At 39.8% G+C, this 12,009-nt stretch overlaps 1 protein-coding gene across 2 annotated transcripts in view; it reads right to left on the reverse strand.

Annotated features, from left to right (window-relative positions):
* OXR1 (oxidation resistance 1) overlaps nucleotides 1–12,009 on the reverse strand; it is a 362,168-nt gene that overhangs the window by 199,490 nt on the left and 150,669 nt on the right. The window lies entirely within an intron of this gene.

The following is a 12,009-nucleotide window of genomic DNA, read 5'->3' on the forward strand; positions in this document are numbered from 1 at the left end:
TCTCTGATTCACTCCAACACAACCAGCACACTTCTAAGGCCAACTTATTCACTGTACTTCAATCTCATCTATCTCATTGCCGACTTCTTTCCTCCATCTTTCCTCTGGCCTGGAACTCCCTCTCCCTTCATATCTGACAGTCCACCACACTCCTGTCATTCAAAACCCTCATAAAATCATATTTTCTTCTAGATTCCTTCTCTAATTAAGACCTCATTTCCCCAACAAGCCCTCTTCCCTTCTGCATCTGTCTACCTCCTAAGCCTTTTGCTACTCAGGCCAGCGCCACAGGACTTTTTCCTATACTCTTCCATTTCCCCTATCTGTAATTTACTTTAATATCCATCTCCCCCTCTAGACTGTAAGCTTCTCTGAGCAGGGATAGTGCTTATGAACTCCCTTGCATTGTTGTTTCCCAAGCTCTTAGTACAGTAATCTGCACAGAGTTAGTGCTCACTAAGTACCATTGATTGACTGATTCGTCCTTGGCCACTATTTTCAACTGCTCATTTTCTGAGCAGTTGTCTTCAGTTCCCCTCTGCCTTCAGTTATGCCCACGTCTCCTCCACTCTAAAGAAAAAATAGCTTTCCCTGGAGCTCATGCCACCATCCTGCTATTACCCTATCCCTTTCCTCCCATTCCTATTCCAACTCCTTGAACAGGTTATATACATCTGCTGCCTCCACTTCCTCTCCTCTGATATCCTCCTTGAGTCTTACAATCTGGTTTACACCCCCTTCATTCCACTGACATCTTATCTCCAAAGTCGCCAATGACCTCCTTTCCACTAAATCTGATTCTCTTTTGCCTTATTTCTCCTCATCCACCCAGCTGTCTTCTACAATATCCACCCAGCTGTCTTCTACAATATTCACTCACTCATTTAATCTTATTTATTGAGTGCTTACTGTGTGCAGAGCACTGTACTAAGCACTTGGAAAGTACAATTCAGTAATAGAGACAATCCCTGCCCACAAAGGGCTTACTGTCTAGAAGGGGGGAGACAGACATCAAAACAAGTAAACAGGCATCAATATGAATAAATTGAATTACAGATATATATAAATGCTGTGGGGCATATATATACAAGTACAATATGGACCATGCCCTTCTAGAAACGTTATCTAACCTTTGTTTCATTGACCTTGTTCTCTCCTGGTTCTCCTTTTATCTCCCTGGCTGCTCACTATCAGTCTCTTTGCTGGCTCCTCCTCTGCCTCCTACCCTCTAAATGTGTTGATCCCTCCAGGCTCTGTTCTGGACCCCCATCTCTTCTCAATTTACACTCATCCCCTTGCCTTCTGCTCCAAGACTTTAGCAACTATCTCCATGCAGACAACTTCCATCTAGATCTTAATTATATTCCCAAATAGTCTTTTAAAAGTCAAGCCTGAAGGAAAATATATTCCTCATTTGGACTTAACCCCTTATATCAACAGCTCACAAAGCAGGTCACCTTTGTCCATAATTACCCAAGCCCAGGAGAGGCTGTGCATTTCATCTTATGCAAATTGCAGAAGATAAGAAGCAATTATGCTCTCTGAGGCATAACTAATAGATTAACTGGACTCTGCGAACTTTGGCTTTGTAGTTTTCTATGAACAGATCTGACTAATTAGCATAAAAATTTTACAAAATTGGATCTTTCAGGAGTGATAAATATTTAATGACCAGAAATTCCCCATGGATTCCTAAGAGTAGAGAAATCCACTGACATCAATTCTGAGTCCTAAGTTTGAAAACCACTTTAATATAAAACCCAACACTCCCCATGCATTGGAAAGCATGGCTCTAATGCCCTTCTCCTATGATCTGAATAAAGAGAGAAAAAGCAAAGCAAATGTCTTTGGTAAATAGGGATGGTACTGTTTGGATTCACACAGAGATACCAGATGGGGTTTTATATCTTTGGATTAACTCTTCAGAAACACATTTCAGTAGCTTATTGATTTAAACTACATGAAACACTAAAGAATGACAGCATCAAACATATATTAAATCAGTCTTCACTACTTTCAAAAACTTGTTTTTTTCCCACCTAGCTGTTGGGTAGAAAAGATGATATTATTCTTTGGAGCAGAGCTTGAGTCTTTATTTTTTCCCTTTTAGGAATCATGTTTTCAATCAATTAATCAATCACTGGTACTAATTGAGTGCTTACAGTGTGCTGAATACTGTATTAATTGCTTGGCAAAGTATGATACAATAGAATTGGTAGACACAATCCCTGTCTTAATAATAATAATTATGGTACTCATTAAGTGCTTATTATGTGCCAAGCACTGTTCTAGGCACTGGGGTAAATATAAGGTAATCAGGTTGGACATAGTCCCTGTCCCACATGGGGCTCACATTCTTAATTCCCATTTTACAGATGAGATGAGATGAGACACAGAGAATTTAATTGACTTACCCAAGGTCAACACAATAGTCACTCATTCATTCATTCACTCAGTCATATTTATTGAGTACTTACTGTGTGCAGAGCACTGTATTCATTCATTCATTCATTCATTCATTCAATTGTATTTATTGAGCACTTACTGTGTGCAGAGCACTGTACTAAGCACTTGGGAAGTACAAGTTAGCAACATATAGAGACAGTCCCTACCCAACAGAGGGCTCACAGTCTAGAAGGGGGAGACAGACAACAAAACAAAACACATTAACAAAATGAAATAAATAGAATAAATATGTACAAGTAAAATAAATAGAGTAATAAATATCTACAAACATATTTACACATATACAGGTGCTGTGGGGAGGAGAAGGAGGTAAGGTGGGGGGGATGGGGAGGGGGAGGAGGGGGAGAGGAAGGAGAGAGCTCAGTCTGGAAAGGCCTCCTGGAGGAGGTGAGCTCTCAGTAGGGCTTTGAAGGGAGGAAGAGAGCTAGCTTGGTGGATGTGCGGAGGGAGGGCATTCCAGGCCAGGGGGAGGACGTGGGCTGGGGGTCGATGGCGGGAAAGGCGAGAACAAGGCACAGTGAGGAGATTAGAGGCAGAGGAGTGGAGGGCACGGGCTGGGCTGTAGAAGGAGAGAAGGGAGGTGAGGTAGGAGGGGGCGAGGTGATGGAGAGCCTTGAAGCCGAGGGTGAGGAGTTTTTGCCTGATATGAAGTGCTTGGAAACTACAATTCAGCAACAGAGGCAATCCCTGCCCACAATGGGCTCACAGTCTAGAATTGGGGAGACAGACATCAAAACAATAGCATCAATAGCATCAATATAAATAAATAGAATAGAATGTGGCAGAGCAAGGATTAGAACTCAGGTCCTTCTGACTCCTTCTGTCCTGTGTTTTATCCACTATGCCATGCTGGAGACATACATTGAAATGAATAACAGAGGGGAAACAGGAAAGTGTAAAGATATGTAGCTAGGTACTGTGTGTCTGAGGGTGGGATGAATACCAAAGTGCTTAATGGATACAAATCCAAGGGAGAAGGTGGCAGTAAGGCTTAGTTCAGGAAGGTCTCTTGGAGATGTGACTTTATGTTTTAGGCATGTTTAGGTACATTTTAGCAGCAGTGTGGCTCAGTGGAAAGAACACAGGCTTTGGAGCCAGAGTTCAAATTCCGCCTCTGCCACTTGTCAGTTGTGTGACTTTGGGCAAGTCACTTAACTTCTCTGGGCCTCAGTTACCTCATCTGTAAAATGGGGATTAAGACTGTGAGCCCCACATGGGGCAACCTCTTTATTATTTTAGGAATTTTTTTAACTCAGAAAAAATAGCACACTGATCATTTAAAGATTAGGTTATATCTACAGATTTATCAGTCAGACAGTCAGTGGTATTTATTGAGTACTTACTGTGTGCAGAGCACTATACTAAGCACTGAGGAGATTACAGTACAACATAATAGACTCATTCTCTGCCCACAAAAAAATTTACCATCTAGAGGGGGAGACAGACACTAATATAAATAAATAAAATTACAGATACTGTACATAACTACTCTGGGGCTGGGAGGGGGGGATGAATAATAATATGATTAATAATAATGTGATACAAAAGGGACTGGGAAAAGAGGAAAGGAGGGCTTAGTTTTCTCATCTTTCTGCAAAAAATATACTTTCAAAGTTTCTATTTCTTTCAACCCACCTCTCATTCCCTTCTATCGTACCTCATCGACCAGTTAAATGAACTTGAGTATCTGTCTGCAGCTTATCAATCGATCATATTTATTAAGTGCTTTCTGTGTGCCTTGCACTGAAGTAAGCACTTGGGAGAGTAAAATATTACTGAGTTGGTAGACACATTCCCTTCCAACAGTGAGCTTGCAGTCTAATTGGGGAGATAGGAATTAAAATAAATTACTATTCATAATTTCTGTCTGGCTGAGGGTGGAGTGAAAAAGGGGTACAAATCCAAATGCAAGACTGATTCAGAAAGGAGAGGTAGTAAGGGAAATAGATTAGTTGAGGAAGGCTTATTGGAGGAGATGTAATTTTAATAAGGATTTGAAGGTAAGAAGATATCAGATATTAAGGAGTAGGGAGTTCCAGGCCAGTGGCAGGTTATGGGTGAGGGGTCAGTGGTGAGATAGCTGAGATCAAGGTACAATGAGTAGGTAGGTTTTAGAGAAGTGAAGTGACCATGTTGGGTTGTAGTAGGAAATCAGTGAGATAAGATAGGAGGGGGCTAGGAGATTGAGTGCTTTAAAGCCAATAGTAAGGAGTTTCTTTTTGATGAGGTGATAGATGGGCAACCTCTGGGGAAGATGGGGGAGTATGTACTGAATTATTATTATCAGTTTTTTTTTAGAAAAATGATCTGGGCATCAGAGTGAAGTATAGACTGGACTGGACTGGGGAGAGACAGAAGGTCCAGAGATCAGCAAGACGGTTGATGGGAGCAATCAAGGTGGGTAGGATAAATGTTTGGATTCATTCATTCATTCAATCATATTTATTGAAAGCTTACTGTGTGCAGAGCACTGTACTAAGTGCTTATCAATGTAGCAGTTAGGATGGAATGAAAATGGTGTATTTTAGCAATGTTGTGAAGGTAGAACTGATGGGATTTGGTAACATTGAATATGAAGGTAGAATGAGAGAGACGAGTCGAGGCTAATGCCAAAGTTATGGTAGGCTTGTGGGACAGGGAGGTTGGTGGTGCTGTCTACAGTTATGGGACAGTCAGGTGGGGAACAGGGTTTGGATGGGAAGATAAAGAGTTCTGTTTTGGACATATTAAGTTTGAGGTAATGGCAGGACACCCAAGTAGAGACGTCAAGGCAGGAGGAAACATGAGACTGTAGAGAAGGAGAAAGATCAGGGCTGGAGGTGTAGACTTGGGAATCATCTGCATAGTCTAAGTATAAGGAAATATGACTTAATCCCCACATGAGGTAACTGAGATACAGATCTGTTAAGTGACTTGCCCAAGGTTACACAGCAGATTTCTGGCAGAGTCCGGATTAGAACCCAGATCCTCTGACTCCCTGGCCCATGCTCTTTCTACTGGGCCACGCCGACAGCTCGTCTATTATAAGGTAGAGGCTTGTCTACTGGGCGTTCTTGGAATCTGGGTACATTGCCTTAGCAGCAGAAGCCTAGGCAATTAAAGAAGACAAAAACCATTAAGTTCTGCACCTTGACCATAGGGAAAAATTGCTCAAAAAGTACTATGGCCTATTTTTCTCTTCTTGATTAATAATTATTTCATAGTCACTTATGAACTTTTCTTTTTTACCTTAACCCCTGTATTTTTCACATGGGTGACTGTGTGTGTTCACCTTAAGACTATATGACCTCAAGACTGAACTACCCCATTTCTAACCCATCTATTTGTCTGGATCAAGTCAGACACATCACATCACTCATGGAAGAGTGATTCCAGAGTCAGTTATGCCAGTCAAATCAGAAATGTAGTTGTTAGTTAAGCAGCGTGGCTCAGTGGAAAGGAGCCTGGGCTTTGGAGTCACAGGTCATGGGTTTAAATCCCAGCTCTGACAATTGTCAGCTGTGTGACTTTGGGCAGGTCACTTCACTTCTCTGGGCCTCAGTTTCCTCATCTGTAAAATGGGGATGAAGACTGTGAGCCCCCCGTGGGACAACCTGATCACCTTGTAACCTCCCCAGTGCTTAGAACAGTGCTTTGCACATAGTAAGCGCTTAATAAATGCCATCATTATTATTATTATTATTATTTCATGTTGTAAGTGTTTATAAAAATCAGTTTTGCAAGTTTCGGGGAGCTTAGTCGTCTTACAATTCCCTTCTGAACTGAGGTTAAATGGTCACTTGATGGAAAATTTCTCCTTTCAAATTCCCTTTGGAAAATGGCTACCTGTAATTTGAATTGTTAGTGTTGATACCTTCATTTGACCACTTAACAGGTAGATAAAAGGAATCATGTGGGCCATAGGATTCCCACCTTGTTTCCCTCAAATAGACAACAATGTTTTTTGTTTTTCTGTCATTCTCAGCGTCTCTTCTGTTGTCTAATTCCCAACTTTTAACTACAAAGTATAGCTTCTATACATTCAAGCAGAACTGTTTAAACCATTATTAAAGATAGTTCCATTAGAAAATGGTATTTTTAAATGCTTCTCCTTATTATTTCATAACTACCCCTACACAATGAAGTTATGTTAGTGCTTTTAAATAAATTGTATGATTTCTTTAAATTGTTTAATTGGCTCTTTGCCATACCAACTAATCAAAACGTTCAATCTACTGGCTCTTCTACACCAGAAGTTTGCTGAACGTTGATGAAACATCTTTTTCAAGAATAAAAATGCAGCTTTTGCAGTTCCTAAAATTACTTCCTGACAGTGATATAGTACTTTCAACTTATGTTTTTTCAGTCGTGCAAAATTAACTCTTTCAGATGACAAGAGCTGTTTAGGCACTGTATACATTCTGTAGTAATTCCTTAAAGAGCACGCTAGGAATTAGTCTCTGCCCGAGCATTTAATTCCTAAGGCTGACTTTAGAGATGTTGGGAGAACTAGACTCAGATCATGCCTTCTAATTTTGTTTTAGACTCCCATAAACCTAATAGATACTCAATAAATATTGATGAGGATAATGATGATCAATCAATCAATCATATTTATTGAGTGCCTACTATGGGCAGAGCACTATGAAACTGGTCTATAGCCAAAAAAAGAACATGTCTATATTTCCCAGGATTTATCCAGCACACCTTTTATCACTGTGTGTGTGTATGTGTGTGTGTGTATTTGTATTTATCTTTAATAAAACTCATCAGTGAAAGTCAGCTGCAAGCACACCTTCAAAAAGCACATGAATGTTAATAGGACTAACTTTTGCCTTCTAAAACCAAAGAAAAAGAAAACATGCTCCTGCTTCCTACACCTTTTTATGTGATCAGAAAGATTAAATAACAAATGCATATGAAAGGTGAAGGCTGAGTTCTCTTGGTTACTATTGCTAAGGAACCATTTTGTATTATGCATAGATTTCACATATCTGTTTTTCCTTGCTTGTCATGCTCAAAACAGCACATTCAAGTGTGACTGGAAAACTCAGGAATAACCCTTTCCTTTCACAAACTTATGAGGCCATGTTTGAAATAACCTAATTGTGGATAAAAACCATGTTTAAACTTTAGCTGAGTCATGACGTAGAACAGTTCAATTCCAGCTCCACCATGTCTGCTGTGTGACCTTGGGCAAGTCACTTCACTACTCTGTGCCTCAATTACCTCATCTGTAAAACTTGGATTGAGACTGTGAGCCACATGTGGAACAGGGACTGTGTCCAAGCTGATTTGCTTATATCCACCCCAGCGCTCAATACAGTGTGTGGCCCATAGTAAGCACTTAACAAATACCTTTATTATTATTACTATGTGAAGGTACACACAATTGATTTTTAAAAAATAGTTATTTGCTTTGAATATAATCAATTTGATGGATTTTTTGTAACAATTTCTTTTCTTTGAAAAAATAATCAGTTTTGCCTGGAAGCCATAGATTTTCCTGTGCTATGTAAGGACATACTTTTGCCTTTGAAAAATACAGTAACCTATAACTGCAGAAACCAAGACATAAGAATCAGAGAGAGAGAAGTGCCCCATGGCCTATGTGGAATTAACAGTTTGGATCAAAATATTCTCCATTATATGGTCTTCTGTTCATCTGACATTATTACCTTTATTATTATTATTATTATTATTATTAGTAGTAGTAGTAGCAGTAGTAGTAATTGTGGCCTATGTTAAGCACATCTTATGTGCCAGGCACTGTACTAAACGGTTGGTAGATTCAAGATAACCAAGTCAGACTCTGTCCCTGTCCTGCATGGGCTTACCATCTAATTATTAAAATTCCTTCCATGGGAAGAAGTAAACCTTGAGAAAACAAAACAGACTGAAGGTAGGGATCTGGAAGTACTGAGAATGATGAGTTAATTAGACTTAGGGTAGTACCCTGTTTCCCCCCTCCTTCCTGCAGCAGTCAGGGGAAATTGTTCAGAGACACTATCAAACTGAAGCTAGCCCTTCTGCTAAAAGAGTTGACCCTGGTAAAGACTTGCTGAAAATTCATGAAAATCAGATTGAATGGAAACCCTTCCCAGGTCATGCAGACGTGGACTGACCCAAGTAAATTTCTTCAAGCTAGTGGTTGAAAGGTGGGGACTAATTATGAAAATACTCAATAATTTGGAGCATAACTGCTCACACAATTGTTCCATTCAATGAAGAATTAGGTTTGTAGGGACTTTCTATTTTATGTCCAAAAGAGACAGAATACTATTCCGTTGGTTTCTGTAAGACTGAACATTCCAACAGTACAATCCATTTCCAATGAGATATCAATAAGTCGTTGGGCTCCTTCGAGCTTAAGAGACATGGTCTTGGGGCTGACACTGAGGCTTGAAAACAGAGTACTTATTTATAGCCATCCTCAGCACCTCAACTTATGTTTTGTCAGTTGTACACAATTAATGTTGCCCTCTTGATTTACAATATTTATATTTCTGTCTCTCCCATTAGAGTATAAGCTACTTATGGAAAGGGGTTGATATCTTTCCTTTGCGTCATAGTTCCCAAGAGCTTGGTATAGTGCACAATACACCTAGTGGAGTCTCATTAAATGTCATTTCTGGATCGCTGTGGGCAGGGAATATATCTGTTTATTATAATACTGTACTCTCCCAAGTGTTAAGTACAATGCTTTGCACACAGTAAGTGCTCAGTAAATATAATTAAATGATTAAATGAAAATGCTATTGCTACAAAAGAGAGATTGGTATTTGACCCCTGGAGAAAACAATATCAAACGATGAGGAGGTGAAAGCTATGAAGAAAAGACCAGTAAGAACTTTATACTGGTGTGCTAGGAAAAAAAATTCCAAGAATCCTTTGAAGCAGAGGACTGATTTCTCCTTGGTTTCATTAAATTCTACACAGTAGCTCTAGTTCTAATGTAGTTTCGAGACTCACTAGGCCACACTGCATGAAATTCAGTTTCTTGCTGAGATATTGCTCTCTGCATATTGCAAATAGTTTGATATATTTGAAACCTAATTCATTTAATGTGAATCTATTTATACACAGTAATGCTACTACAGTTGTATTCCAAGAGAATGTTGGAAAAATACAGAAGGCTGACTCATGCTGGAATGTACTTGAGTAGATAAAATAAGAATGTTAATTTCATATGTTTTAATACGATTTTCTTGATAGGGCTTCAAGAACTATCGAATAGAACAATGGGTTTTTCCTTCTTTCTAACGGGTACTTATTGCTAATTTTTTAAAGTTATCAGAGTCTCATGCTTACGGATGTTTCGCCTCATACATTTACTGAAATTGCTTCCTGAAGATTAACACCATAAAACTCATAACACTAATTCTTTTCTTAATGGTATTTACTAAGCACTTTTTATGTGCCAGGCACTGTACTAAGTGCTGGCATGGATACAAGCAAATCGGGTTGGACACGGTCTCTATCCAAACATTGGGCTAACAGTTACAATCCCCGTTTTCCAGATGAGGTAAACGAGGCCCAGAGAAGTGAAGTGACTTGTCCAAGGTCACATACCAGACAAATGGCAGAGCTGGGATTAGAACCCAGGTCCTTCTGACTTCGAGGTCCATACTCTATCCACTAGGCAAACCTGCTTCTCACTTTGAATGCCCCCGCCCCACCAAGCTCTCTAAATTATTCTAAATGCTTGTCTTGTCTTATGCCATCGAGTCGTTTCTGACCCATAGTGACACCACAAACACATCTCTCCCAGAACGCCCCGCTGTCCATCTGCAATCATTCTGGCAGTGTAGCCATAGAGTTGTCTAGGTAAAAATAAGAAAATGGTTTACCATTGCTGCCTTCCACTCAGTAAACTCGAGTCTCCACCCTCAACTGTCTGCCAATTTTCAGAGTTGAACTTCTTTTATTTACTGTTTTGGTTGATCTATCACTCACCCTCTCTGTCTCTGTCTCTTTCTCTCTTTAAAGATATATATATATATATATATATATATATATACACGTATGTAGACACACACATGTATATATGTATTCAGTAGTGGTGGTGATACAGGCATACCAGTTCTTTGGAAGCACCTTGAGGCTAGGGATGGTGTCTACTAACTCCTCTATTATCTTCTCCAAAGCGCTTAGTAAAGTACGCTGCACTGAGTAAACGCTCAGTAAATACCATGTATTGATATTACAGGTAATGTTTAAGTCAGAGTTATAAAAACTTCAACTTAAGCCTATAAATTGTGACCCCAATTTGAAAATAGCATTTTTGGCAGCCTGGATAGAGCCTCTTGAAAACTCAAAGATCTAGTAGCAATTAATATAGGGTTGGCAAAAATAGAATTATTAGTCCATGAAATTTAGTTTCAGTGTAATACCAGGTGGACTGGTGGAAAAACAGAGCAGGCTGCATAGTTTTTGTTCTTATTCACAAGGCAGATTTAAAGTATAAAGATATGAAATGAAATCTATTGTAGAACACAATGTCTGAGATTTAATTCACCAACAGTTTTAGAAGAAGAGATTTCCACCTGCCTGTAGTGGAAATTTTTGACTTTCACTAGTAAGCAGGTCGGTTTAACCATATCCATTTTAAAAAGTAAAGAAAAGCACTGTCAAGAGTGGTAGTTTTCACTAGGTGGGGGCATCAAACAAGTTGCCTTTCTTACTGTTGCTTTCTGAAGTTATTTATTTTGAATGGTACTTTCAGATTTCTCTCTCCTTCTTATGTGTTTACTTAGTCTGTTCTGAATTTCAGCAATGACCACGGACCTCCATTACAATGTAAAATTCCTGAAGGCAGAGAATGTGTTTTGTACTTGCCTCAACACTTAGTACAGTGCTCAACACTCAGGAACCATTCAATAAAATAAATACTATTCATAAATTGATCATAAAGTTCTGAGAAGTGGAGGGCAGTTTCAGTCAACCCATCCTATACATGGGGCCCGGAACCTTTATTTTACCTCAACATGGAGTCTCACTCATCTAACTTGGATGCCTGGGAGAACTGTAAGGTACCCTCAGGAGTCACCGAGAGCCAAGCAAACTCACTTGCCCCCCACCCATTCCTCTTCTTTCATTTGAACTGTGCTCGGTGCCTTGGTCTGTGGTTAGTGAACCACTAAGCCTCACTGAGAGGCTGTTGGAGGAAGACAAACCAATGGAAGCTTCAGTTATGGAAGATTCACTGTTTAAGTGTGGCAGCCATTTTGCTTCTGTGAACACTCCCATCTAAAGCAGGGCATCTTCAAATGTGTGGCAGCATGAGAAGCAGTGTGGCTCAGTGGAAAGAGCATGGGCTTTGGAGTCATAGGTCATAGGTTCTAATCCTGGCTCTGCCAATTGTCAGCTGTGTGGCTTTGGGCAAGTCACTTAACTTCTCTGTGCCTCAGTTACCTCATCTGCAACATGGGGGATTAAGACTGTGAGCCCCCCACTGTGGGACAACTTGATCACCTTGTAACCTCCCCAGTGCTTAGAACAGTGCTTTGCACATAGTAAGCGCTTAATAAATGCCACTATTATTGTTATGTGTGTACAGGGAAG

Source organism: Tachyglossus aculeatus, chromosome 4 (assembly GCF_015852505.1).
Source record: "Tachyglossus aculeatus isolate mTacAcu1 chromosome 4, mTacAcu1.pri, whole genome shotgun sequence".
Classification (NCBI taxonomy): Eukaryota; Metazoa; Chordata; class Mammalia; order Monotremata; family Tachyglossidae; genus Tachyglossus; species Tachyglossus aculeatus.